The sequence below is a fragment of the Bos indicus x Bos taurus genome, chromosome 22, assembly GCF_003369695.1.
Source record: "Bos indicus x Bos taurus breed Angus x Brahman F1 hybrid chromosome 22, Bos_hybrid_MaternalHap_v2.0, whole genome shotgun sequence".
Classification (NCBI taxonomy): Eukaryota; Metazoa; Chordata; class Mammalia; order Artiodactyla; family Bovidae; genus Bos; species Bos indicus x Bos taurus.
In genome coordinates, this window is record NC_040097.1 from 13,944,969 (window position 1) to 13,970,849 (window position 25,881).

The window sequence follows — 25,881 nt, forward strand, 5'->3', positions numbered from 1 at the left end:
TTAACGGATGGCGGGGCTACACGCCGAGGGGTAGCGGGGCTCAGCCTCAGGTGGTCCCTTGAGGCTGCTCGAGTGGCGCTAATTGACCTGCTGTTTTCTTTATTTCCTCGTTAATAGCTTTTCTTCCCCACGCCATCTGGGACCCCAGGAGGAATGTCCCATCTCCTCCCGCAGGGCACATCCCGACTCTCTCCACCTCTTACGCATTTGGTCGAAGACCTGGCTTTTGGGACCCGGTCCCTAGGGTCCCGACATGTGAAGCTGCGGCTGCCGTGCAGGCTGGGCGCAGGACCCCGGAGACGGGGTGCACAGGGAGCCCCTTGATGGCAGCAGTGAGCCTTTCTGGGAGCGCCCCGGGCCCCGCCCCTCGCCCCTAGGTCTGGAGCTCCCGCAGCAGGTGTGTGTGTGAAGTCCCCCAGCAGTTCCAGAATTGGAAGCGCCATCCCTGGTTTTATTACAAGAGAGGCAGAGCTGTTAACACCCCATAAAATGCGGAGACGGGCAGCAAGGCGACTTCCGCCAGCCTTGGACTATTCTCTGATGGAGGGAACACGTCCTTCCTGAGCACCTAATGGGCGACAGGCTCTGACGGGCTCTGAACTGCTGAGCTATCACTCTGCTTTAGCCATGGGAGTGTGACTGGTTAGTGTCTTCCCCACACTCCTGCAGGGGAGTGCATTACAGCCCAGGGTCAGAGTGAAATGGCTCAGGGAGGTCAGCAATAGCTTCCGGCTTCCCTGGGGACCACTCCTCAGATTTTCTCTTGGAGAATTCCCTTCCCTTACTCCCAGCAGGTTGGGATGGACGTTACAGCATCCTGACCAGGGGGAGGGGCGCTCAGTTGATCTAAATCCATCAGTACATCCCACCCCTGGCCAAAGGTATTGGGTCAAGGAGGGAGTGTGACCAGCATAAGCCAATCAGGACCAGGTCCAGCGTAATGGCCCCAGTGTTGGAGGAGAAAATAAGGAAATATTGAGACTAGAGGCTGAGGTTGGTGGGGAGAAGGCCACCCCTGAGTGACAGTCAAGGCTTAATAATTTTATTTTAAGCCACCCACTTTTTTAAATGGAGGGAAATTCAATATCCTTATCATAAATGACAAAACAGTATTGTCTTAAATGAGTATATTGAAAGTAAAGCCATATTATTAAATTCTCGTTTGATTGTTTTGCTTTGCTACAGTCATTGAGCCTGGGGCTCCTTCTCTCTTCAATCAGATTCTAGAGAGTTATTAGATGTCAAATGAGGCTTTCTCCTGAAGTAATATGAAGAATTGAAAGATAATCAATTTAATAACATGCCTACCTTTCACTAAAATCACCTCACAGCTGCCCTTGGTATGTTTCCCACGTGTGTAGTGATGTTATCTGTACTCAGTAGAGGTGAAAGAAACACATCCAACCTCGGGGGTTCTAGAAAGACTGCTTTATGAAGGATCTACTGGAGATAAGAATTTTCCTCCCTAAGACTCAGAGAGGTTAAGTAACTTGCTCAAGGCCACAGAGCTAGTGAAGAAGCAGGAATAGAATCATGACCCTTAATGCTCTTTTCATTAAACTCTCTCCTCCTGGGAAAAGGAGAGACTCATTGGAATAACAATTGAGTGCCTGGCACTGGGCCTGATATTTAGGGGCATTCAATAAATATTTGAATATATAGTTACTGAGTTTTTTTTTTTAATGTGTCTGGCACTGTTCTAAGTCCTGGTGCACAAACAAATAGTTCTTGCCGGAGCTTAGAGTTTATTGAGAAAGTCATATTAATCAAATATTATATAAATAGTAAAAGTAATAAAAAAAATATATTTTACTATATAGTAGATAATCTAATTAGATAGATCCTTGTATATAATTGAAGTTCTTTTTCATTCATTGAGTCTTTACGTAATGTCTGCCAGATACTAGACAGAAATATATTTGTTGTTGTTTAGTTTCTAGGTTGTGTCCAACTCTTTTGCGATCCCATAGACTGTAGCCCACCAGGCTCCTCTGTACACGGGATTTCCCTGGCAATGATACTAGAGTGGGTTGCCATTTCCTTCTCCAGGGGATCTTCCTGACCCAGGGATCAAACCCATGTGTACTGCATTGGCAGGAGGGTTCTTTACCACTGAGCCACCAGGGAAACCCACAAAAATATATTTTGTTAATTTTTTTTAGGAAAGTGATTTAGCTTCTTTGACATAGATCCCTCTTCTGTATATTATGAATTATGAGCTAGTAGCCTATGCTAAACATTGGGCGATGCGGCGAAACTTTATTCAAACCTGTATCTTACGCATTTTTGGTGCTCAAAAGTAAAACAAGTAATTCTGTAAAATGAGAATGTACATTTGTACCAAAGACCAATTGTATTTGCATTTTAGATGAATCAGTCCATAATCCCACCATACCCAAATGGTAGATTTAGAAAACAAGACAGGACTTCCCTGGTGGTCCAGTGGTTAAGAATCTACCTGTCAATGCAGGGGGCACGGGTTCGATCCCTGGTCCAGGAAGATTCCACATGCTGTGGGGCAACTAAGCCCTTCTGCCACAACTCCTGAACCCGCACCTTACAGCCTGTGCTCTGCTACGAGAAGCCACCACAATGAGAAGCCCATGCACCGCAACTAGAGAGTAGCCCCGACTCGCTGCAACTAAGAAAGCCTGTGTGCAGCAACAAAGACCCAGAGTAGCCAAATGTAAAATAAATAAACAGATGAATAAATAAGAAAGCAAGAAAAAGGGGGATGAATAACCTTCCTAGGATTTCTCAGCTGGTTGGCTGTGCACGAGGCTTGGGTGGTCTCATTGTCAAAGGCTCTGCTCTGTCACCCAGGTAGGGCAAGGATAGGTGGAGAGAACAAAGGTAAGGGAGATGTGTGGCCTAGGACAAGTCACTTCTCTTTGGGTTTAGATTCTTTCATTCAAGGACAGGACACTGAAGGACAGTTCATTCTTCTAAAGTGCAGTTGGCCAAAGGGGTCTGCAGGCCAAGAGCACAGGACTCTTGAATGATGCTGTCTTCTCTGCTCGGCCGCTCGCCTGACAAGGAATTAACCCCTGGGGACTTCTGCTTCCTCTGACAGTACTTGTCTCTATGCAACAGAGTTGTCTCCAGGGCTTGGTGAGGTCATTGAGGAAGCAGGCAGCACAGTGGACAGTAAGTGCTCAGTGGACATTAGCTATTGCTACTGTTTTTCTAAAACTTGTTTTGTCTTGAATAAAAGTAGACTTTTGCACATGGTACTTAGGAGGTTGGAAGCATAGGTCCTTCAGAACACCTGTCTGACAGGTGCAGGACACAACAGACTGTACGCTGCTGTTCTGTACTCTGCATTGTTAAGAACTGGTTGCTGTGTGGTGAAACTCTCTCAGGCTTTCCTTAGTTTTGGCCTTTTAATTGTGGATGATGGTTGCATGGTGACTATGAGGATGAACCAAGCTCATTGAACCTGCTTTCCTCTAGCTAAGAACTACTGATTCTGTGTGACGCTATGGACTGTAGCCCTCCAGGCTCCTCCGTCCATGGGATTCTTCAGGCGAGAATACTGGAGTGGGTAAGCCATGCCCTCCTCCAGGGGATCCTCCCAGCTCAGGGATCTAACCCGCATCTCTTCTGTCTCCTGCATTGCAGGGGGGTTCTTTACTACTAGGGCCACCTGGGAAGGCTAAGAACTGCTGAAGATTTGCATAAATCTCTCCAGGGGCTGATAGAGCTTCAGCCCACAGTTGGTTGCTTTGTCTTTCAGCGTAAGAACTGTGATTGGATGCCCTACCAGACCCAGCTCCCAGGGGAGTTGGACTGGGTTGTTCCCCTTCCCTAGAGGGGCCAGAGTCAAGAGTCCAGCTTGGCTCCCACCCTGCATGGCCCCAGCCTATGTTCCCACTCATGCCCACAGGGTAAATAGAGAGCAGACTCTCTTGGCTCCTGGGAAGAGGCTATGTGGCTGGGGAGAGGAGAAGTTCTGTGTGAGAACATGGGCCTTGCTGTACATGTAGGTTGATTGTAACTTTCAAATACGTAAACATTTAGTATATGGGCTTCCATTTATACTCTTGGTTTACACCCATACATTTGGAACCTGGCTGCCTACCACCACCCCCTTATCCCCCGCCCCCAATAAAACCTAATGGGCCTTTTAAACTTCCAGGAGGTATAACCTTAAAGTGGAAGAGACAAAGAAACAGCATTTCCGTTGTGAATTTAATGTGATCTCCTCCCCTCCAGCTCCTGGTACCAACTGCCTGGACAGCTGACTGGATTAGCACATATATTTTAGCATGGAGACCATATCATCTGAAACAATTCTGAGTCACCTGCTAAGCTGAGCCTCACATTTCAATATGAATATGTCCACGGGAGTGATGCTCTGCCATGCATGAATTTATTAGCGTATTAGTTATCTATTGCTGTATAAAAAAATTTCCCCAAAGGAAATGGCAACCCACTCTAGTATTCTTGCCTGCAGAATTCCGTGGACAGAGGAGTCTGGTGGGCTACAGTCCCTGGGGTCGTAAAGAGTCGGACACGACTGAGCGACTAACACAACACAGTGACTTAAAAGAACAGCACTTACTGGGACTCCTTCGGTGGTCCAGTGGTTAAGAGTTCCCCTGCCAATACTAGGGACACGGGTTCGACCTCTAGTCTGGGAAGATTCCCCATGCTATTGAGCAACTGAGCCCATGCACCACAGCTACTGAGCCTGGATGCTGCAACTCCCGAAGCCCACGCCCACAGAGCTCACGCTCCGCAACCAGAGAAGCCTGCGCACGGCAAGGAAGAACAAACCCCGTTCACTGCAACTAGAGAAAGCCTGCGCCCAGCAACGAAGACCCAGCACAGTCAAAAATAAATAAGTTATAAAAACAAACAAAAAAGCATTTACTGTCTCATCTCACTGTCTCTTACAGGCTGGGGCTGCAGTCATCTTAAGGCTGGAATTCAGAGGGTCCCGCCTCCCACGCTCTCTCACATGGTGGTTGGGAGGATTCAGTTTCCTGTGGGCTACTGAGCAGAGTCTCAGCTCCTCGCTGACCATTGGCTAGAGGACATCCTTAGTTCCTTGCTGTGTGGGTCTGTCTCCAGGGCAGCTTGTTTGATCAGGGTTGACTGAAAAAAAGGAAAGCATGACCTAAAAGTTGAGAATTGTGCTTTGTTTGGCAGACAAAACTGAGAACGCAAGCCCTGAAGACAACCTCTCACATAGTTCTGAGGAACCGCTAGGAAGAGGTAAGGGAGGAGCCAGGATATAGAGGAGTCTTGCAACAGAAACCAGGTAGTCAGAACATCAAAAGATTACTGTTAATTAAAGAAAACCAGACATCTCAAGTTAATGAATTTAGCAGTTTTCTACCTATGAGAAGATGCAAGAGTCTGGGTTCATTGAATTCCTTTGATACGCACCTTAACTGTGTAGGGTGAGTATCCAGCTTTTTTTTTTTTTTCCACCCTGAATCCCCTCAGGGAGCAGCACTAGGGGCAGCTGCAGGTTTGATGGCTGCAGCATCCTCTGTTTACTGATAGTCCAGGCAACAGTCTTAGTCCACCAGAGGCAGAGAGAAGAGGCCTGTGAGCCAGAGATGTAGTCTCTTGCAAAATTGGTCTTAGCAGTGACATGCCATCACTTTAACCATATTCTATGCCTTAGAAAGAAGTCACTAGGTCCAGTCTCTATTCAAGGGAGGAGATTACATAGAGTATGAATTCCAGAAAGCAGAGCTGACTGGAAACAATAAGGGGCTGACTTTCCCAGTTAATTAGTTCTGACCATTCACTCATTCAGTCTAGAGTTTTCTAGGCACTGGGCACTGGCCTTCTTCAACTCATAAACACTAAACTGGTTCATTTCAGTTACTTAGAACAAAATTTTATGTTACAGGAGGAATTTTTAAGGATTAGAAATTCAGATTAGTATTATCGCCACTTTTGTGACTTATAAATCCCCATTCTCTCAGAGGGGAATCACATTAATCAATTCTCATTTTCATGCAATTTCAGAGAATTTCAGAAAATTCTCTTTTTGATGAAAAAAATGTTTCAGATTCACTCTGTGAAGCTAAGGCATTTACTAAAGGAAAAACACAACTATATACATGACAGGCAAAGAAGGGGAGAAATTTTTAAATAAATAAGATGATGTAGGTTGATTCACCTAACCAAATTATGGTTATTTCATTAACTCTTCAATTGAATTCCAAATCCTCATTCTATTTGCTGAGGTAAATTTGTTTAACATGAAGCCTTGACATCCTTTAAAATAATTATGCTTCTAAATGAAAGTTTAATTTTTAATCATTTGCTTTGCTAAAATAGCAGCAAATGAGAGGATAATATGACAATTTAAAGGAGTTCCAATAGATCCCTTGGAACTGAGACAGGAATTCTTCCTGAGTGCTACTGACTAGCAGAGGAATTTTAAATATGGTAATGGGACTACTTCCTCACAATGTTTGCTTGTTTGATGGAAGTTAAACTGGAGGGAATTAGAAGTCCACAGAGGTGAAGGATCAGTCTTTGACCTTAATGGGCACTGCCTTTTTCTCTCCACTCTGGCAGGTCATCCCCTCCAGTGGACCTCCACATGCAAGATTCAGGGCTTCACAGTGCAAGTCCCATTATGAAAAAGAGCGAATCCCCAGCAAAACAGTATGAAAACCAATTTCATCTTAGAAGGCAAGAGGCAGGTGAGACTGGGTATTTGCAAATAAAGGAGTCTATGCAACTCCAGTACACTTGCTTGGAAAATCCCATGGATGGAGGAGCCTGGTGGGCTGCAGTCCATGGGGTCGCTAGGAGTCGGACACGACTGAGCGACTTCACTTTCTCTTTTCACTTTCATGCATTGGAGAAGGAAATGGCAACCCACTCCAGTGTTCTTGCCTGGAGAATCCCAGGGACGGGGGAGCCTGGTGTGCTGCCATCTCTAGGGTCACACAGAGTTGGACACGACCGAAGTGACTTAGCATAGCATAGCATAGCATGCAACTGATGTGGCAGGTTATTTTAACTTTTGGCTAAAGGACTTGATTGGGGGTTTATTAGCTTTTTAAATCACTGGGCAGCAGTTGAATAAAAGGCCTGCCCAGTTCAGGTTAGGAATGCAAATTCATTTAAGAGATGCTTTTAACTAGAATTCCCAAACTCAAACGATTAATGAAAAACAAAGCATCTCTTAATTAATAACTCTGTAGACGAGGGGTCTTTTGTAACACAGTTTTGCAAAGAAGCAAGATTTTTTTTTTTCTCTCTCTCTACAATTCACAATTGTACTGATTCTCTTTACCTGCTCACATCCTCCATGGCTTCTCAAGGCAGAGGACACAATTTTCAATACCACATGTTCTTTTCTTCTCCTTGAAATAAAATGAAAAAGGGATAAAAGGGAAACGTACTTGTGTTTCCATGTTGTCAGGCTGCTTCGAGGCATTGAGCTCAGGGGTGAGGGCTCATTTTGCAATGGCCCTGACTTGTAATCCATATTTTGTTTGTTTGATTAACTGTCTCTGGTCCTTTTAAAGCCAGTGAGAGTGCAGTGACATTCACGGTAGTCAGAGTTGTTAGGAGTTCATAAATGATTTTTTTTTAAAGCTTACTATCGTTCTTTATTGCACAAACAACCTTATAGCACTGTTAATATAAATTAAAATGAAAGAAAAAGCAGACCTACTCAAACTTTTTTCATTTTCCAAGTTGCCTCCCAAATCCCAGTTATTTCCAGAAGTAATTTTTCACAGAATTATAGTAGTAGGCTAGATAAGGCTTTGCATTTTACTTTTAAACTTAAGGGGTCATACACATTTTATTTTACTCTTCACAATTCAAATGTTAATGTCCGCATAATATTCCTTTGAATATAGTGAGACCCCAATTCACCTAATCACTTTTCAATTCTGCACATTTAGATAAAATAAAGCATATAGATATTAGTGTATATATATTACTATAAAGAATATTTTTATTGAATAATTTAAAAAATTCTTTTGAATTATTTTCTTGGTATAAAGTCCCCGAAGTGAGGTGAAAGAGTATGAATATTTTTACCCTTTTTGTTGTTATTGTTCAGTTGCTAAGTCATGTCTAACTCTTTGTGACCCCATGGACTGCAGCATGCCAGGCTTCTCTGTCCATCACTTTCTCCCTGAGTTTGCTCAAACTCATGTCCTTTGACTCAGTGATACCATCCAACCATCTCATCCTCTGTTGCCCCTTTCTCCTCTTGCCCTCAAATTTTTAAGCATCAACATCTTTAGCATAGCCCAAATCTGTATCCTTAATGAGTTGTATCATTTACACTGCAATTTTTGACCATACATCAGTTTTACCAGTTAGCACTGGGACTTCTCATTCAAATCTTTTCCTTCTTGAATGGCTGAAAAGTGGGTGCATTTTGATATCATTGTATCATTCTCTCTCCGTAGATAAATGGAAGTCTTTGCTCTCTGGGGAAAGAAGCAACATAAGGAAAAATATTTAGGCAGCTCAGCATAATTTAGTTTTTCATGTTTCCTCATGATCTCCCCTGCGGCTCAGTGGTAAAGAATCTGCCTGTAGTGCAGGAGCCACAGGAGATGTGGGTTTGATCCCTGGGTCAGGAAGATCCCCTGGAGGAGGGCATGGCAACCCACTCCAGTATTCTTGCCTGGGAAATTCCATGGACAGAGGAGCCTAGTAGGCTATAGTCCATAGGGCTGCAAAGAGCTGGACGTGACTGAAGCGACTTAGCGCACACACACACACTTTCTTTTGTCTGGTTTTAGCTGGGATGTTAGAAGTGGAGGCAGCCACAGCTGAGACTGAAGCAGGTTTCCGTGTTGCTGATCCTCAATTACTTGTTGCCTTGTAATTCTCATGTCTCTGCTTATGCTCTTCATGTAGCCTGGAATGCTCTTTCCTTCTGTCCCCACTTTAATGACTGTGGTAAGAAGAATTCTGAAAATGGCTCCCAAGATTCCACTGCTCTAATCCTTGGAGCCCACTGATATAATTAGGCAAAAAAGTAAAATAAAACCAATAAATAATAAGTTCTAGCTAATCTTCAATGTCAAGGTCCAAAATATCCCCTCCCTGAAGTTTCTCTGGATTCATATGAGGCTTCATAAATCACTTACATCTTTATGCTCCCATAGGTCCTTTCTTATATTCTCTGGTGTCCCACTTAATTAGTTCTGATGTTTAGCATAGCCATTTGTGCCTTTTCCTCTCATCTGAGAGCAGGGACCATGATTTATGAATATCCACATTCCATAAGTCTAAGACAGTTCCCACCCTTGAGGAGGTACCCATCAAATGAACGAATGAATGAATTATAATCACAGATATATCAGAAACAAACAGACAGAAAGCACTCTCTCTCTTAGTGTCCTTTGGTAAGCAGCTGTAAAGTCCTATACTCTGGCCTACATGATCCATATCATCTGTTTCAGCATCTCAGGTAATCTGACAAGCAAAGGCCGTATACACAGGCCTTGAGCAGAAACCTTCTGGGCAAAATGAGAACAGTTTTATGAAAAACACGGCGCTGGTTGTTCAGGAAGCACACAGATGCTAGCCGGGCTCTGGAAGAATCCACCTAAATCGGATGTTCCCTTGACCTTCCCCTTCTGTCCAGCATCTAGACTACACATGAAGAAGCCCTCTGTGTGTGGAGGAGGCATCTGTCAAGCATTCTTGAATCTGCATCTCCTGCAAGCAGACTGGCCTCTGTCCTGATTTTGTTAGTGTGATTGCTGAAAATGGAGTGGTCTATTAAAAAGTAATGGTCGCCACCGCCTGATGGATCTGCTTCTTGCAACATTAGTGTCACCGTGATGTATTAGCAGAATCTCCAAAGTGGAAAGGCATGTTTCCACAAAGATTTTGTGTAAACATAAATTCACTTGTAAACGTTACTCATTTTCCTTTTATTTTTTATTTATTATCCTTTGATATTTGCCATTCATCTTTCAGCACACATGTGGCCCTCACTGGCAGGCTCTGATAAGCGACTCTGGGAAAGAGCCAGAGCATTCTCGGGATTGTCTTATGCCCATGTTTATTCTACTTTTGGTTGCTTATAGCAGGGGAAAAGAAAAAAGAAAAAAACCTACAAGGCAGGATCAAGTAACCTCATTGGGCTAGGAAAGCTCTGAGGGGGGTTTCTTTTTATTAGAAAGACGTGTCTGTGTTGTGATGTGAAAACTTCCTGCCGTTGGGGTATTGGGGTAAGGGAAGTAAAAGAGATGAACAGGCAGAGCACAGATTTTTAGAGCAGTGAAAATACTCTGTACAATATTATGATGATGGATATGTATCACTATGGGTCTCCCAGGTGGCTCAGTGGTAAAGAATCTGCCTGCCAATGCAGGAGACCCAGGAGATGTGGGTTCTATTCCTGGGACAGGAAGATCCCCTAGAGGAAGAAATGGCAACCCACTCCAGTATTCTTGCCTGGAGAATCCCATGGACAGAGGAGCCTAGCAGTCTGTAGTCCATGGGGCTGCAAAGAGTCGGACATGACTGAGTGACTGAGCATTCACACATAGACAGCACTACACTTTAGATCAAGCGCATAGAATATGAACACCAAGAGGGAACCCTTATCATTCTGGCATGTGATATTGATAATGGAGGAGGTACAAGGGTAGAATGTGTGGGTACAAGGGTTATAGGGGAAATATCTGAACTTTCCTCTCAATTTTGTTGTAAAACTAAAACTGCTCTTAAAAACAAACTCTTAACAACAACAACAACAGCAAAACAACAAAAAACAAGCCTTCTGTCTTCATTTCATCTTTCACTGAAAAACTGAATGAATGTTTCTTTTGTTGCCTCCCAACAGCTAGAAGAACCAAATCAAGAAGTGAATGATTTTACCCACTAAGGCTGGACTCAATAGCCTAGATAGCTGGACTATGATGTGTTTCCAGGGATTGCGACCAAAACACTCTTTCCCTCAAGGCCATTCCATCAAGGATTTTATAACATGCAGTTAGCTGGAGATAAGGTTTGTCTGCCTGGGACAGGACATTAGGAAACTTGCCCAGTGGGCCAACAAGCTTGCAGGACCCAGAGTCCTAAGAGACTGGGTTGCCATCAGGAGAAGAGCCAAGGCTGATTAGTTCAGAAGTATCAGTGATCTGGGCCTTTGAATGGAAAGAGACAACACACACCAATGAGGACTCCTTCTCCGTGTTTGTGGAGCCCTGTTTTCATTTAGTCCTGGATCTATCGACGCCCATCTGTTGGCTTTGTCTGCCCGGGATCCATTCCGTCTTCCGCTGGTCGCTGCTCTCTGATCTTCCCTGTGGGAAGTTGTGTTCACTGGTCTCAGATTAAGATTTGGGTGAAGTTGACTTTGGCCTTCTCAGGTGGCACTTGCAGTAAAGAACCTGTCTGTCAATACAGGAGACATGAGAAACACACGCTCAATCCCTGTGTTGGAAAGATCTCCTGGAGGAGGGCCTGGCAAACCACTCCAGTATTCTTGCCTGGGAAACCCCATGGACAGAGAAGCCTGGTGGGCTACAGTCCATAGACTTACCAAGAATCAGATAAGACTGAAGCGATTTAGCACATACGTGCAAAGTTGACTTCACCTCTGACCTCAGGGCTGGGCATGTGACCCAGACATGGTAAGGAAAGCAGTACACTCTTCCAGGCTAGCAGAGATGGGTGCACGACCCGGTCAGTAGACATTCAGTTACTATATTTTGGATGGGTTAAGAATTCAGCCTTCTATATGTGGAGGACTTTCTTGGCTGCATCATGTAAAAAGCTCCCTAACAACAATATTTATTTTATTATGCTTAATACTTGTTTCTTTTTGTTGTTGTTTTCAATATTAGAGAATTTGTAATGCGGTTGAATTAACACACACAGTACTGGAGCAGCCTTAGGGGTTAAAGATAGTTAAACCAGCTGGGAGAAGAATTCATTGTCTAGCTTAATATTCAGAGATATGTGAAAGCAGGGGACTTTTAGTGGTTGAGCACTCTAAGATAAATGAACCTTGTAAGAAATTGCAGACTGGTGTCCACTGGATTGCTTCAACCAAATCTAGTTAGCTGTAAACATCATTAGCTTAAAATGTTTTCTCTTACCCCTGTTGTCTGTGATAAGATGGGCCTCCTAAAAGGGAAAGTGCTGTTCTTTCACATTTGAACTCCTTCTGGGGGTGTTAAAGCTAGCTGAAATCAGGCTTCCTGCAAGCTACATTAAGCTTGTGTTCCTCCAGGCCAGAAGGGAAATTGGAATGTCTCTCCCGACTTTAGAGGTTCCAAAGGCAACGTAGCTTTCTTCCTAAAATCAAGGTTTTAATAACAAAAAATAAGATCTATATCAGTCAACTTGTATGCTGGTTTAAACACAATCTTTCCTCTCCCCACTTCCCTCCTCACCAAATGCATTATGTTCTTGATGTCCCAGATCAAGATTTGCAAAATTTAGATGTTAAACTATGAATCTGGCATTGTGTTTAGAGATGACACTTTTTGCAGTGAGTTCTTTGGTGGTTTTCTCAAATCATTCTTTAAACTGTCACTTTATGGAATAGCTCAAGTTTCTTTAAGCAATAACATTATTTTAAAAATTAAAAAGAGGGACTTCCCTGGTGGTCCAGTGGTTAAGACTGAGCCTTCCAATGCAGGGGGTGAGAGTTCAGTCCCTGGTCAGGGAGCTGGGATCCCACATGCCTCACAGCCAAAGCACCAGAACATAAAACACGCGATACTGTGACAAATTCAATAAAAACTTAAGAAATGATCCACATCAAAAAATACCTTTAAAAAAATTAAAAAGAAAAATAGTGATGATGGAAACTGTTCTGGATTTAAAGACCAGATTTTAGAAAAGAAATGGTTAGTTGGACCTTGGGTGGATCCCTAAGTTCAACAAATAACTGCAAAAGTACATTTTGGGAATCAATAGGGGAAATTTGAATATGGTCTAAATATCAGATGATATTAAGAAATTATAGATAATTTTGTTACATGTGAAAATGGTTTTGTGGTTTTGTGAAAGTGAAAGTATTAGTTGCTCAGTGGTGTCCAACTCTTTGAGCCCACCAGGCTCCTATGTCTATGGAATTCTCCAGGCAAGAATACTGGAGTCGGTAGCCATTCCCTTCTCCAAGGGATCTTCCTGATCCAGGGATCAAACTCAGGTCTCCTGCATTGCAGGCAGATTCTTTACCATCTGAGTTAAGATGTCTATTTTTTAGAAGTGCTTGCTAAAGAATTTAGGGATGAAATGTCACGATTACTAATTTATTTTTAAAATGATGAAGCAAAGATATTTGTTCAATCTAGGTTATGGTTACATAAGGTTCACTAAATAATTCTCTATTTTTTAATGCATGTTTGAAATATAATACAAAGGCTTTTTTGAAGGACAAATAACTTGTCAGCAGATTCCTTTCCTACATCTATTTTAAGAAACCAATATGGGCACCATCTCTGATGGAAACTATAGAAGAAAACTCCAAATATAAGTCAGGTAGATTTAAATTAGCTTTAAAATATATTCTCTGCTGTTGGAATATAAAATTATGCAGCATTTATAAGTAAAAGTTCATGAAGCTCTCTTAATTCACCCATATTCTGTGGGTGGGTGGGGATAAATGAATAATAAAAGCTTTGCCTGTTGAAGGAAAAAAAAATTGCAACTCATAAATTGAGTTCCATGGAAATTATTTAAAGTACTTGTAAGTATAATAGGTTCAGCAGAAATAGTTCTCATTTGCATGATAACATTTCCTATAAACGTACAGAAAGTAATATATAGTCATTGTAAAAAACACAGATAATCCATAAGAAGAGAAAAATCTCCCACAGCTTCACTGCCTGTTATTAACATGTTGATATACTTCTATCTAGTTCATTTTCTGAGCATGGGTATGTACCTATCTGCTTCTTCCCTCCCATCCTTCCTGCTCTCTTGCTGATCTCTTTCTCACTCTTTCCCTCCCTTTCTCCCAAACCACCATTAGACGGGGAAATAAAACCAGAAACAAGAAAAGTGGCTTCATCCAAGTGTGGATTCTACTCTAAAGCACTTCACTCTGTGGAAAAAAAAAAGTCATCTTTACTTTAGTAGCTTACGGTATTTTTAAAATAAGTTTTTAAGGAATCTCATATACATGAGTGCTCAGTCACTCAGTCATGTCCAACTCTTTGTGACCCCATGGACTGTTTAGCCTTCCAGGCTCCTCTGTTCGTGGGATTTTCCAGGCAAGAATACTGGAGTGGATTGCCATTTCCTTCTCCAGGGTATCTTTCCGGCCCAGGGATCAAAACCTCGTCTCCTGGGTCTCCTGCACTGCAGGTAGATTCTTTACTGCTGAGCCATCGGGGAAGCCCATATATATTTGGTGATTAGCCCTTTATCTGAGAGATGAGTTGGAAATACTTCCCTCCACCAGTTGTCATTTTTAAGTGTTTCATAACTTTATTATTGCAGTTGATCATATTTATGAAGATTTCATAAAGTTACAAATAGTTATAATACAAAAAGGCAGTTATGAACAATGCAACATAGTCCATCAGCATCTCTTGATAATAACAGTAGCATTGCTGGGCAACAATATTGCACAGAAACATCTAATAACTATATATATTTTAAAAAAAATAGAGGCATACTTTACACACAATAAAATGCATAGGTTTTAAGCACTCGGTTTTATGAGTTTTAGCAACAGTATTCACCTATGCAAACACCACTCAACACAAAAATGTGGATCATCTGCATTATCCCAGAAAGTGTCTTTGTGCCCTTTCTAGACAATTACCCAATGCCTCATGGCTGGGCAAGCATTTTCTGATAGATTAGTTTTATTTTTTCCATATTTTGGAATCATTATAGTGTACACTGTTTTGTATATTATTCAAGCATAATGCTTTTGAGGTCCATTCATGTTGTCTGTTGCATATATTAGTAATTCATTTTTAGTGCTGAGTAGCATTCCAGTATATGAATGTACTGCTTTTTAAATTTTTATTGGAGTATAGTTGATTTACAATATTATGTTAGTTTCAGCAGTACAGCAAAGTGAATTCATTTTACATATACATATATTTCATTTCAGTTGAGGGGGAAAATGTTCAATGTTGTCAAATTAATGTTAATTATTCAAGTTCATTGGAGATTAGGTCTCATGCTCCTTAACTTCAAACATTAAATATATGATTTGTAAAAATCTACTACAGAAAAACTGACCATGTTTATTTGACCACTTAGAGTATTTGACTATTTAGGCTATTACCTGATGAGGTACCCACTCCTCACCAGTCCATGCAACTGGAAATACGTAGATGCAAAATCATGATTGAACGAAACAGTCATCCAACGAAGGGACCTCTATACTCTCTAGGGGCTTTCCAGTTGGCCCAGTGGTAAAGAATCTGCCTGCCAAGCAGGAGACGCAGGAGACACTGGTTTGATCCCTGGGTCGAGAAGATTCCCCTGAAGAAGGAAATACCAACCAACTCCAGTATTCTTGCCAGGGAAATGTCACAGACAGAGGAGCCTGGCAGGCTACAGTCCATGGGACTGCAAAGCGTCAGACATGACTTAGCGACTAAACCACCTCCACCTACACTCCCTAAATGAGCCGAGGATGCAGAGTCCTCCATTCTCAACAGGAAGTTATGTTCAGTGCTTCCTACCAACTCTAGTGCATGGTGAGAGTGAGAGAGCAGAGAACCATTGACAAAGAGTGCTTAAGACAGCGGCTACTCTCATCCACACTTACATTTGCCTTTGGAATGTATGTGTGTTTAAACAGACCGAGTATTGACTTGGCCAAAAAGTTCATTTGGGTTACGAAAAAAAAATAAAATAAACATTTTGGCCAACCCAGTGAGTGAAAGTCGCTCAGTCATGTCCGACTCTCTGCGACTCCATGGACTATAACAGTCCATGGAGTTCTTCAGGCCAGAATACTGGAGTGGGTAGCCTTTCGCTTCTTTAGGGGATCTGCCCAACCCAGGGATTGAACCCAGGTCTCCTGCATTGCAGGCAGGTTCTTTACCAGCCGAGCCACAAGGGTAGCCCCAAAGTGAAAGTCACTCTGTTGTGTCTGACTGTTTGTGACTCCATGGACTATCTTGGTCAACCCAATATGAATCTTGGAGAAGGAAATGGCAACCCACTCCATTACTCTTGCCAGGAGAATTCCATGGACAGAGAAGCTTGGCGGGCTTCAGTCCACGGGGTCACAAAGAATAGGACATGACTGAGCCCACACACAATATGAACCTAAATGACTTTTATCCTATTTAAAAGTTAGTTTATTTTCCAAAGTGTACCTTATTGAATACTGTGAGAGCTTACTGACTGGCACTGGGGGAAGCTGACCTGGGATGAGAAACTGAGGGTGGATCATCCAAAAATTGGCTTCAAGCAGAGAGTTTACTATATTTGAAACCTGATTATTTCATGCAAAATTTTAAATAATATGTTTAATATGTAACATAGCAGAAAACCGTTTACTTTTTAATTACTGATACTAATAGTTTATGGGAGAAGGCAGTGGCAACCCACTCTAGTACTCTTGCCTGGAAAATCCCATGGACGGAGGAGCCTGGTGGGCTGCAGTCCATGGGGTTCCTAAGAGTCAGGCATGACTGAGTGACTTCACTTTCACTTTTCACTTTCATGCATTGGAGAAGGAAATGACAACCCACTCCAATGTTCTTGCCTGCAGAATCCCAGGGACGGGGGAGCCTGGCGGGCTGCCGTCTATGGGGTCGTACAGAGTTGGACACGACTGAAGCGACTTAGCAGCAGCAGCAGCACTCAGAGTTTATATACCTTTTATCTCCCAAACACAGTCATGAAAATAAATGTTTTAACATGTGAGAGATATTTACACAACTGCAATTCAACATTTTTAAAAACCATTGTCATCAGTGAAAACAACTGAATGAGGGGAAAGCCACAAATGAACTCGCTGTAAGAGCATTGGGGGCCACTCTCTGGCCACACTGCCATCTGGTCCTGCCAATGTGGTCATTTTCTCAACTCAGAAAACATGTATCAGTTCCTCCTGATTTGATATCTGTTCCAGCTCTGAGGAGTGACCTCCCTCCCCACCTGCCCCCACCAGACGCTCATTCATTAGCACTGATGGATCTTCCTTTCCTACCACATCATGATTTTGAACAATGGGGTGAGACTTCCCTGGTGGTCCAGTGGGCTAAGACTTCATGCTGCCAATGCAAGAGGCTGGCATTTGACCCCTAATCAGGGAACTAGATCCCACATGCAGCAACTAAGGGTTCTCAAGCCACAACTAAAAAAAGATCCTGTGTGCTGCCATGAAGACCCAGCTGAAAAAAAGAAAGGTGATGACATGCATATCATCTTTTTGGAACATCTGTGTTGCTCGGATGCTGCCTATGCTAATACTTCCAGACATACTCCCTCACTTTCTACACTCTCCTTACTCATACTTCTGCTCTCAGGCTTTCTGTAGGGATTCAAACTGCACCAAAGTGCTGAAAGTAGAAAGCGGAATGTTTCCGTTCAACTTCCCAATCCTGTCTTCTAGAGGGAACCAGCGTTGCTAGTGTAGCATATGACTCTCCAGTTTGTTCCATGCGTACACACTGAGAAGGTACACTTATACCTACACTTACACCTAGGGGGCTTCCCTGATGGCTTAGCAGTAAAGACTCCACCTGCAATACAGGAGCCCCAAGAGACTCGGGTTCCATCCCTGGGTTGGGAAGATCCCCTGGAGGAGGGCGTGGCAACCCACTCCAGTATTCTTGCCTGGAGAATCCCCATAGACAGAGGAGCCTGACACGCTATAGTCCATGGGGTTGCAGAGTAGGATGCGACTGAAGTGACTTAGCATGCACACGTACTTACACCTATACCTTACAGCCACATATTTTTAAAAACCAGAAATGGGTTTATACTGCACATGTTGTTCTACAACCTGTTGGTTTTTTCCACTTGACACTTTCACTTGTTATGCGCCACTTGCCATGTGGGCATGGCAGTACATGGAAGTCAGATTTTACCCTTTTTAATGGCTTTATGAAATTCCATTATGTGATGAACTGTGATTAAGTTAACCAGTTCTCTTTGATGGACACTTAGAAACCTTGTTTTTAAGATATTCACAAAGAAATGAATTCAATCCTGGAAGGACCTTGTCCTACGTCTCTAACCCCCAGAAGGCAGCACTGCCCTCTCCGAAAATAGGCAACTTTAGATTCAGATAATTAGAAGGTGTGCTATGTGTGAACACTTTCTGCTCTTTCTCCACTTGGCTTGATGTTTTAAATGTAAAACAAAACCAGAATAGTAGGCTTGGCATATGTTGCAGCTGTTCATTTAAGGGCTCTTCATTGCACACAAGCATTCTTCTGCCTGGAGAATAGTTGCCGAGAAGCTGTGTCACTGAGTGTGTGAGTGTGGGTGTGAGGCCACTGTTCGCCAAGGACCAAGTCAGAGCTGGTTTAAGGAATCCCCTTAACTGAGCGCCAGATCTGCTTTGCCTTAGGATAGATTCTTTTGCAGACCAGATAACTGTGATGTGATGAGTGCTGCACTCACACGCACACATATGCACAGTCACACTCACACACACACACAAAGCATCACGTCTATACACTTGCATACACAATCACTTCCACATGCAGGCACTCACAGACTCACATACACAGGCTTGCACACCCACCCACTCACACAGTCATACATTCATATCGAGATATTCTGCACATATACACATACATGTGCCAGTATGTATATACATACATATACATATGTATATATATGGTCATAATGTATATATATGTATATATGTGCAGAATGTCTCAATACAAGTATATAATTTGTATATATTTATAATATATACATGAACACACACATACACATAGAGAATCACTTATTCAATAAAATGTTGTGGGATAACAGAGCATTGCAAATCAACTATACTTCAACTGAAAAAAAAAACAAAACACGGAATCATTTAAATAAACATTTGCCCTGCTTTCCTGAACAACAAGTTGAGGTTCCCAGCATGCCAGGGCTTGGGGTTGAGGATGGGCAGAGGAGGGCTGGAGGAACCCTACTATGCTGTTGGGGGGAATGTAAATTGGCAATAGACACCATAGAGAACAGTATGGAAGTTTCTTAAAAAATGAAAAATACAGCTACCACAGGGGCTGAGAATCCTATTCCTGGGCATATACCCAGAGAAAATGATCCTTCAAAGAGACATACACACTCCAAGGGTTGTTGCAGCACTCTTTACAATGGCCAAGGGATGGAAACAACCAAAATTTCCATCGACAAATAAATGAAGAAAGAAATGTGCTGCATATACTCAATGCACTATCACTCAGCCAGAAAACAGAATAAAATCATGCCATTTGTAGCAAACATGAATGGACTAGGAGATGATCACACTATGTCCAGTAAGTCAGACAGAGAAAAACAAATGTCCTTGATATCACTTATAGATGGGATCAAAAAACTGATACAGATGAACTACTGTACAAACAAAAACAGGCCCACAGACTTAGAAAAGAAACTTAGACTTACTGAAGAGGGAAACTCAGTCCCCACCCGAGTAGGAGGGGAACAGCCGCTTCTAACGTGTGTGGGCCAGAACCTCGCCAGGTTTGGGGAAGCTGCTCAATGGCCAGCTGGTCCTTCCAGGTCCTTCCTCTGGGATAGTCCTTGCCATTGGCCAAGGACAACCTTCTCAGAGTTGGGGACAGATCTTAGAGAGGAGATGTTTATCACAAAGTACCCACATACACACCCATTGCCTTCTATGTTGGGAATCCAAGAGTTCTTTTCAATTCAGGGGAAGGGTTAGAAATGTTTTAAAGGGTCATCTAGTTTGGTGGGATTCACCAGAAGCTGCCTTAATGCTTGCTCTATGCAAGGAGGTTTGGCACAGTGAACCCGACACTGTCTTCGGGGCTATCTTTTTCAAGGACTGCATTTCAGGCATTTTCAGAATATATCTTCTAAGAGTGGAATGCTTCTGGCTCACGGTGTTCTCCTTGGGACATGTCTACACCCTGAACACCATTGTGAAGCTGGAAATAATGTCACCAGTGTACAGTAAATAGAATTTTGAAGATGACAAGTACATTTCTTTCCTCTAATAGCTTAAAAAACACCATTCAGGAAGGCATTCTCATAGTGTTTTTAAACTTTCGAGTTGTCTTCCTGTCTCTATTTTCTTCCTCCAACCAGTATCCTCCCACAGAGATGTGACTGAGCACTTCTCCCCAGAGAAACAGTTTCCGTGATGCTCTCCTTAGCAAACCTTGCGTTTTTTCAAAGGCTCTGTCTTGGGTGAGGTGGATGAAAGAGCTTGAGGAAGAAGGAAACAGGGAGAAAGGAATTTCAAGCTGACACAGGTTCTCGTCATTTAGTTGATGTATATTGAGCCCTCATGACATCAAAGTCCTTGCTGACATCATTATAATATTAATGATAAAGATGGGCATGTCCCATCCCATGGGGCAGACACTGTGTAAACAAATAAATCACTCCATCATTAGTAATAAACGCTAGGAAGAAAACTGAAGCAAGGTAAGAGCACAGAGGTGTACGAGTGTGTGTGGATGGGGACGTGTGTGTGGATGGGTGTGTCTCTCTGTGTGTTTCTCCTTTATAGGGGTGGGGGAATCAGGGAAAATTTTCCCCAGAAAAGTGACATTTAAGCAGAGACCTGAATACAGTGAGAAACTGTCATCCAAGCAGTGAAAGTTGCTCAGTCGTGTCCAACTCTTTGCGACCCCATGGACTATACAGTCCATCCATGGAATTCTCCAGACCAGCATACTGGAGTGGGTAGCCTTTCCCTTCTCCAGGGGATCTTCCCAACCTAGGAACTGAACCCAGGTCTCCCACATTGCAGGCGGATTCTTTACCAGCTGAGCCAGAAGGGAAGCTCATCCAGGCAGAGGTCACAGCATATGCAAAGGCCCAAGACGGAAAGTCACCCCAAGGAGACGGGCTAGAGCCCAGTGAGCAATGGGGAGAGAGATGAAAGTGGGACTGAGAGAGGAGGGCAGCTGTCAGGACCGTGCGAGCCTTGGCAAGCAACCTGCATTTTAATTAAAAACAGAAACCACTGGAGGATTTTGAGCAGGGGAATGACTATGGTTTGATTTTTGTTTTTGAAAAGATGGCTCTGGCTACCATGGGAAGAAGGAGTGTATTTGAGAGGGGTGCAGGGAAGCAACGTCTTTATGGAGGATGGGCAGAGCAGGGTGGGCTGGGCAGTGTGGTGGCAATGGAGAGGTGGGTTCTGTGTGAGTGTATATGTGTGCATGGTGATGGTGAAGCAGGAAGCTTTGGCACTCTGAGTTAAGAGTAAGGCACACTTTTTTGGTAAGCCAGGAAAATAGCCCAGGTGTGGAAACCTTGCTGTATGTGCAGAGTGGAAGCAGTAATGAACATTTGTTGAATTCTTAGCTGCATTGTCCCGCTGCATCTTTATGTCTGTGTGAGGTCTGCTCTCTGGTGCTATCGTTATCCATCTTTTGTGGTTGAGAAATCGTGGCTCAGAGAGGTTGGGTAACTTGCCCAATTCTCACTGCTTATGTGAGGGTGAGTCACGACTTGAACATAGGTTTGTTTGAACCCGAAGTCCATAACGCCACCAGGCTCTACACATTTCTTGTAAAAGAAACTGCATGCTTGCCAGTGGTGGTCCATGGCCACCAGCATCAGCGTCAGAATCCTCTGAAGGGCTTATTAGAAACAAAGATCCTCCTCTACCTACTGACCCAACTTGAACCTACTGAATCGCAATCTCTGAGGGTTTGAGAACCACCTCTGGAGGGCATCACGGACTCTAAGTGTCTCTCACATTCCATCCCAACAATGACTTGCTCCACTCCAGCCCTGGCCCCAGTGTCTAAACTGTTTTAAGAGCTATTAACATTTGTCTTCTTACTGCTTTGAATAAGTAATACATCCACAAGACTCAAAAATCAAAATGGTTTAAAGTGATAAGCATGTGAAATGCCACTCTGAATCTTGTCCCCATCTACTCTGTCCCTAATTTCCAACAGGGAGTAACTAATGGTAGTTTCTTGTGTGTCTTCCATTGTTTTCTTAAGCAAATAAAAATATGTATTCTTATTTTCCCTCTTTCTTACAGAAAGGCAATGTCATACATGTTGTTATGTACCTTGCTTTTTCTTTTTTCCTTGCTTTTTATAAAGAATTTAATATACTCAAGATCTTTTCACATTTACATGTAGAAAGCTTTCTCATTTTTAAAACTGCATAATATTCCACTGTGTGGGTGCACAGTTTCTTTAACCAAATATGTACTGATAGCCAGTTGGGTTGGTTCCAGACTTCTGCTTTTAGAGATAATGTGGTGATGAATAACTTCATATGAACATCATTTAGCAATTGTAAGACAAGTTTCCAGAAGAGGGACTGCTGGGTCAAAGGTTAAAGCATTTGTCATTTTGCTTCTTCAAGGTGAACCATTTTGTATCCTGACCAGCAACATCATAGCCTTTCACTGGTGTTTCTAATATAGAGTAGTAGATCTTCACCCCCTTTTACCATTCTGATATGAAATTCTGAGACAATATAACCTACTCAAGGTCAGAATTAAAACAAAAAAATTGGTTTTCCCTGGTGGTCCAGTAGTTGAGCACACCTGCCAATGCAGGGGACACAGGTTTGATCCCCGATTGGGGAAGATCCCATGTGCTGTGGGGCAACTAAGCCCATCCACCACAGCTACTGAGCCTGTGTTCTAGAGCCCATGGCTGCAACAGCTGAAGCCTGCGTGCCCTAGCGCTCATGCTCTGCAACAAGAGGAGCCACTGCAATGAGAAGCCTGTGCACTGCAACTAGAGAGGGGCCCCCACCAGCTGCAACTACAGAAAGCCAGCTCACAGCAATGAACACCCAGCAGAATCAGAAATACATAAAATTATTTTAAAAAATCTATATGATGCTTCATCTTGTAATATCAGAGATAAATAAAATAAAAGTATTTATAATAAAATAAAAGTATTTATAATAAAATAAAAAGCATTTCACTATGAGTGCTCATGGACTTGCCCCTATATGCAGGCTGGTTAGGAATTCCACACCCCAAGTGTAGACTGACATAGAGGGGCTCTACTGGTGACCTGGGACCCTGAGCACAGCTACAGTTGGAGAAGTGCTTTTCCAAAATGGTAAAACACAAACAAACAATTAACCAAAGCCCTCTTGCTAAGATTCTGAACAAAATAGAAGACAATGTTCTTTTTATTTATACTACAGTTGCATTCCTGGAAAATTCACTGTTTTTTAAAACCATGTAAAAACTCCTTTATATTTACATATAAAATAAATAAGTTCTAGAATCAGGTGATTATAAGCAAATTTTTGTCCTACCTGAATGTCCAGTGGGTCCTTTGAGAGTCCAATGGGACACGGAATAATTCCTCCTTGTATGGGACTGTCCTGTTCCCATCCAAGAAGTGCCAGTAGGATTCCAAGTCACTGTGACAAATAGAGAAAGTCCCAACCATTCAATAGGCCCTCTCTGGCTCTGAGAACAGCTGCTTTTGGGTCTCCTCTGGAATCCATTCCTTAGACCAGGATTGGGTGAGCATTTCTAAAACTTGCACCTCTCATATTTCATCATGTTCCACTTCTGCTTAAACTCTCCTTAAACAGAGTCTGAAGTCTGTCAATGAAATGTTTATTGGCTAGATTCAAAGCTTCAAGGAGAGTTGGGTGTGGAAATATAGGCTTTTGGGCGAAAATGACAAGTAGGACCTGATGCCTGGGGCTGCACTTGGCATAGCTGAAGCCTTTCTTGGTCCCTTGTCCTGATGTAGCTGCACAAACCCTCTGCTTTGGTCTGGAGACCCTCCTTTAAGTGGCTGTGTGTCTTTGAATACTTGGCTAAACCTTTCTGGGCCTCTTCTGTTAAATCAGAGTATGGGACTAGACAGCTGGCATTAATTTTTGTGTTTCTGGAAAGGATGATAGAGTTTGAAGATGATAGTTGAAACCAACAGGACTTCAAATTTATGACACTTTGAGCTCCAATTCTTATCAATATCAGATAGTTTAAACATTGTTTTTTGAGAGAGAGTAGGAAGTGTTTCCACAGTTTATTGTGATCCACACAGTCAAAAGCTTTGGCACAGTCAATAAAGCAGAAATAGATGTTTTTCTGGAACTCTTGCTTTTTCTATGATCCAGCAGATGTTGGCAATTTGATCTCTGGTTCCTCTGCCTTTTCTAAAACCAGCTTGAACATCAGGAAGTTCACGGTTCACATATTGCTGAAGCCTGGCTTGGAGAATTTTGAGCATTACTTTACTAGCGTGTGAGATGAGTGCAATTGTGTGGTAGTTTGAGCATTCTTTGGCATTGCCTTTCTTTGGGATTTGAATATGGTTTTTCCTGTGGTCATGTATGGATGTGAGAGCTGCACTGTGAAGAAGGCTGAGCGCCGAAGAATTGATGCTTTTGAACTGTGGTATTGGAGAAGACTCTTTAGAGTCCCTTGGACTGCAAGGAGATCCAACCAGTCCATTCTGAAGGAGATCAGCCCTGGGATTTCTTTGGAAGGAATGATGCTAAAGCTGAAACTCCAGTACTTTGGCCACCTCATGCGAAGAGTTGACTCATTGGAAAACTCTGATGCTGGGAGGGATTGGGGGCAAGAGGAGAAGGGGACGACAGAGGATGAGATGGCTGGATGGCATCACTGACTCGATGGACGTGAGTCTGAGTGAACTCCGGGAGTTGGTGATGGACAGGGAGGCCTGGCGTGCTGCGATTCATGGGGTCGCAAAGAGTCGGACATGACTGAGCGACTGATCTGATCTGATCTGAGGAAGTGTTTCGGAGAAGGCAATGGCACCCCACTCCAGTACTCTTGCCTGGAAAATCCCGTGGACAGAGGAGCCTGGTAGGCTGCAGTCCACGGGGTTGCTAAGAGTCGGACACGACTGAGCGACTTCACTTTCATTTTTCACTTTCATGAAGTGAAAATTCACTTTCATTTTTCACTTTCATGCATTTTTCACTTTCATGAAGGAAATGGCAACCCACTCCAGTGTTCTTGACTGGAGAATCCCAAGGACAGGGGAGCCCAGTGGGCTGCCATCCATGGGGTCGCACAGAGTTGGACACGACTGAAGTGACTTAGCAGCAGCAGCAGCAGCAGCAGGAAGTGTTTAGTGGGATCTATTTTAAATGCATTGGATGCAATGCTCTGTTTAAGATGGTCCGTGTGTAAGTTACAAATGCTTAAGACGCTATGATTCTGGGGGGCTGTGAATTCCTGTGCCAGGGTTCCTCTCCGGGTTCATCTCTAGCTGCCCTGAAACGGCTGCAATGTTCACCTGCATACGGCTGGCTTTCATCATAAATTGTTGTCATGACCCTGGTGCCCCAGTGGTCCTCAATATAGTCCAGCAGTCTAGTGGTTGTTTGACTAAGCTGTATTATTTTAGGGTGCCTCAGTTTTCTCCCAAGTTAATAGGGATAGCAATAATATGGACGTTTCAGGTACTTTTTCTTCATGCATACTATAGTTGACTTCTTGTCAAACTATATAATTATGCATTTATCATTATGGCTTTTGGAGTAAAGCCTTTTTCCTTTGATAGCGCATAAAATCCTCGAGGGGAGGTGTCTGATTCGTTCACCGTCGGGTCCCTGGTACACTCGACGGTCCTATCACAGATGCTTGGCAGTTATTCACTGCATGAATGAGGGACTGCCTGAAGGCCATTATCATATAGATATTACAGTGGCAGTGGATTGTAGGCTTACAAATAAAGGCTAGTATGCTTTCACTCACTTACACACTTACTCATTTAGAAAGAAGGCGCCTGGGATATGACAGGAAAACTATTTTTCTCCCGCCCCCAGTGTGAGCGGCAAAGCCATCCGGAC

At 43.0% G+C, this 25,881-nt stretch overlaps 1 long non-coding RNA gene across 3 annotated transcripts in view; it reads right to left on the reverse strand.

The window, feature by feature from the left end:
* The window catches only part of LOC113880744, a 45,211-nt gene extending 21,068 nt beyond the window's left edge, over positions 1 to 24,143 (reverse strand). For 2 of the 3 annotated variants that reach the window (XR_003507813.1, XR_003507814.1), the window contains exons 1-6: positions 23,356 to 24,143; positions 12,069 to 12,267; positions 11,139 to 11,361; positions 8,313 to 8,429; positions 7,274 to 7,343; positions 4,900 to 5,100 (exon numbers count right to left, since the gene is read on the reverse strand). This is a non-coding gene — a long non-coding RNA (uncharacterized LOC113880744). The remainder of the gene's footprint in view (positions 1 to 4,899; positions 5,101 to 7,273; positions 7,344 to 8,312; positions 8,430 to 11,138; positions 11,362 to 12,068; positions 12,268 to 23,355) is intronic. The other variant, XR_003507815.1, reaches the window with a different exon arrangement.
* Positions 24,144 to 25,881: the final 1,738 nt, after the last annotated feature.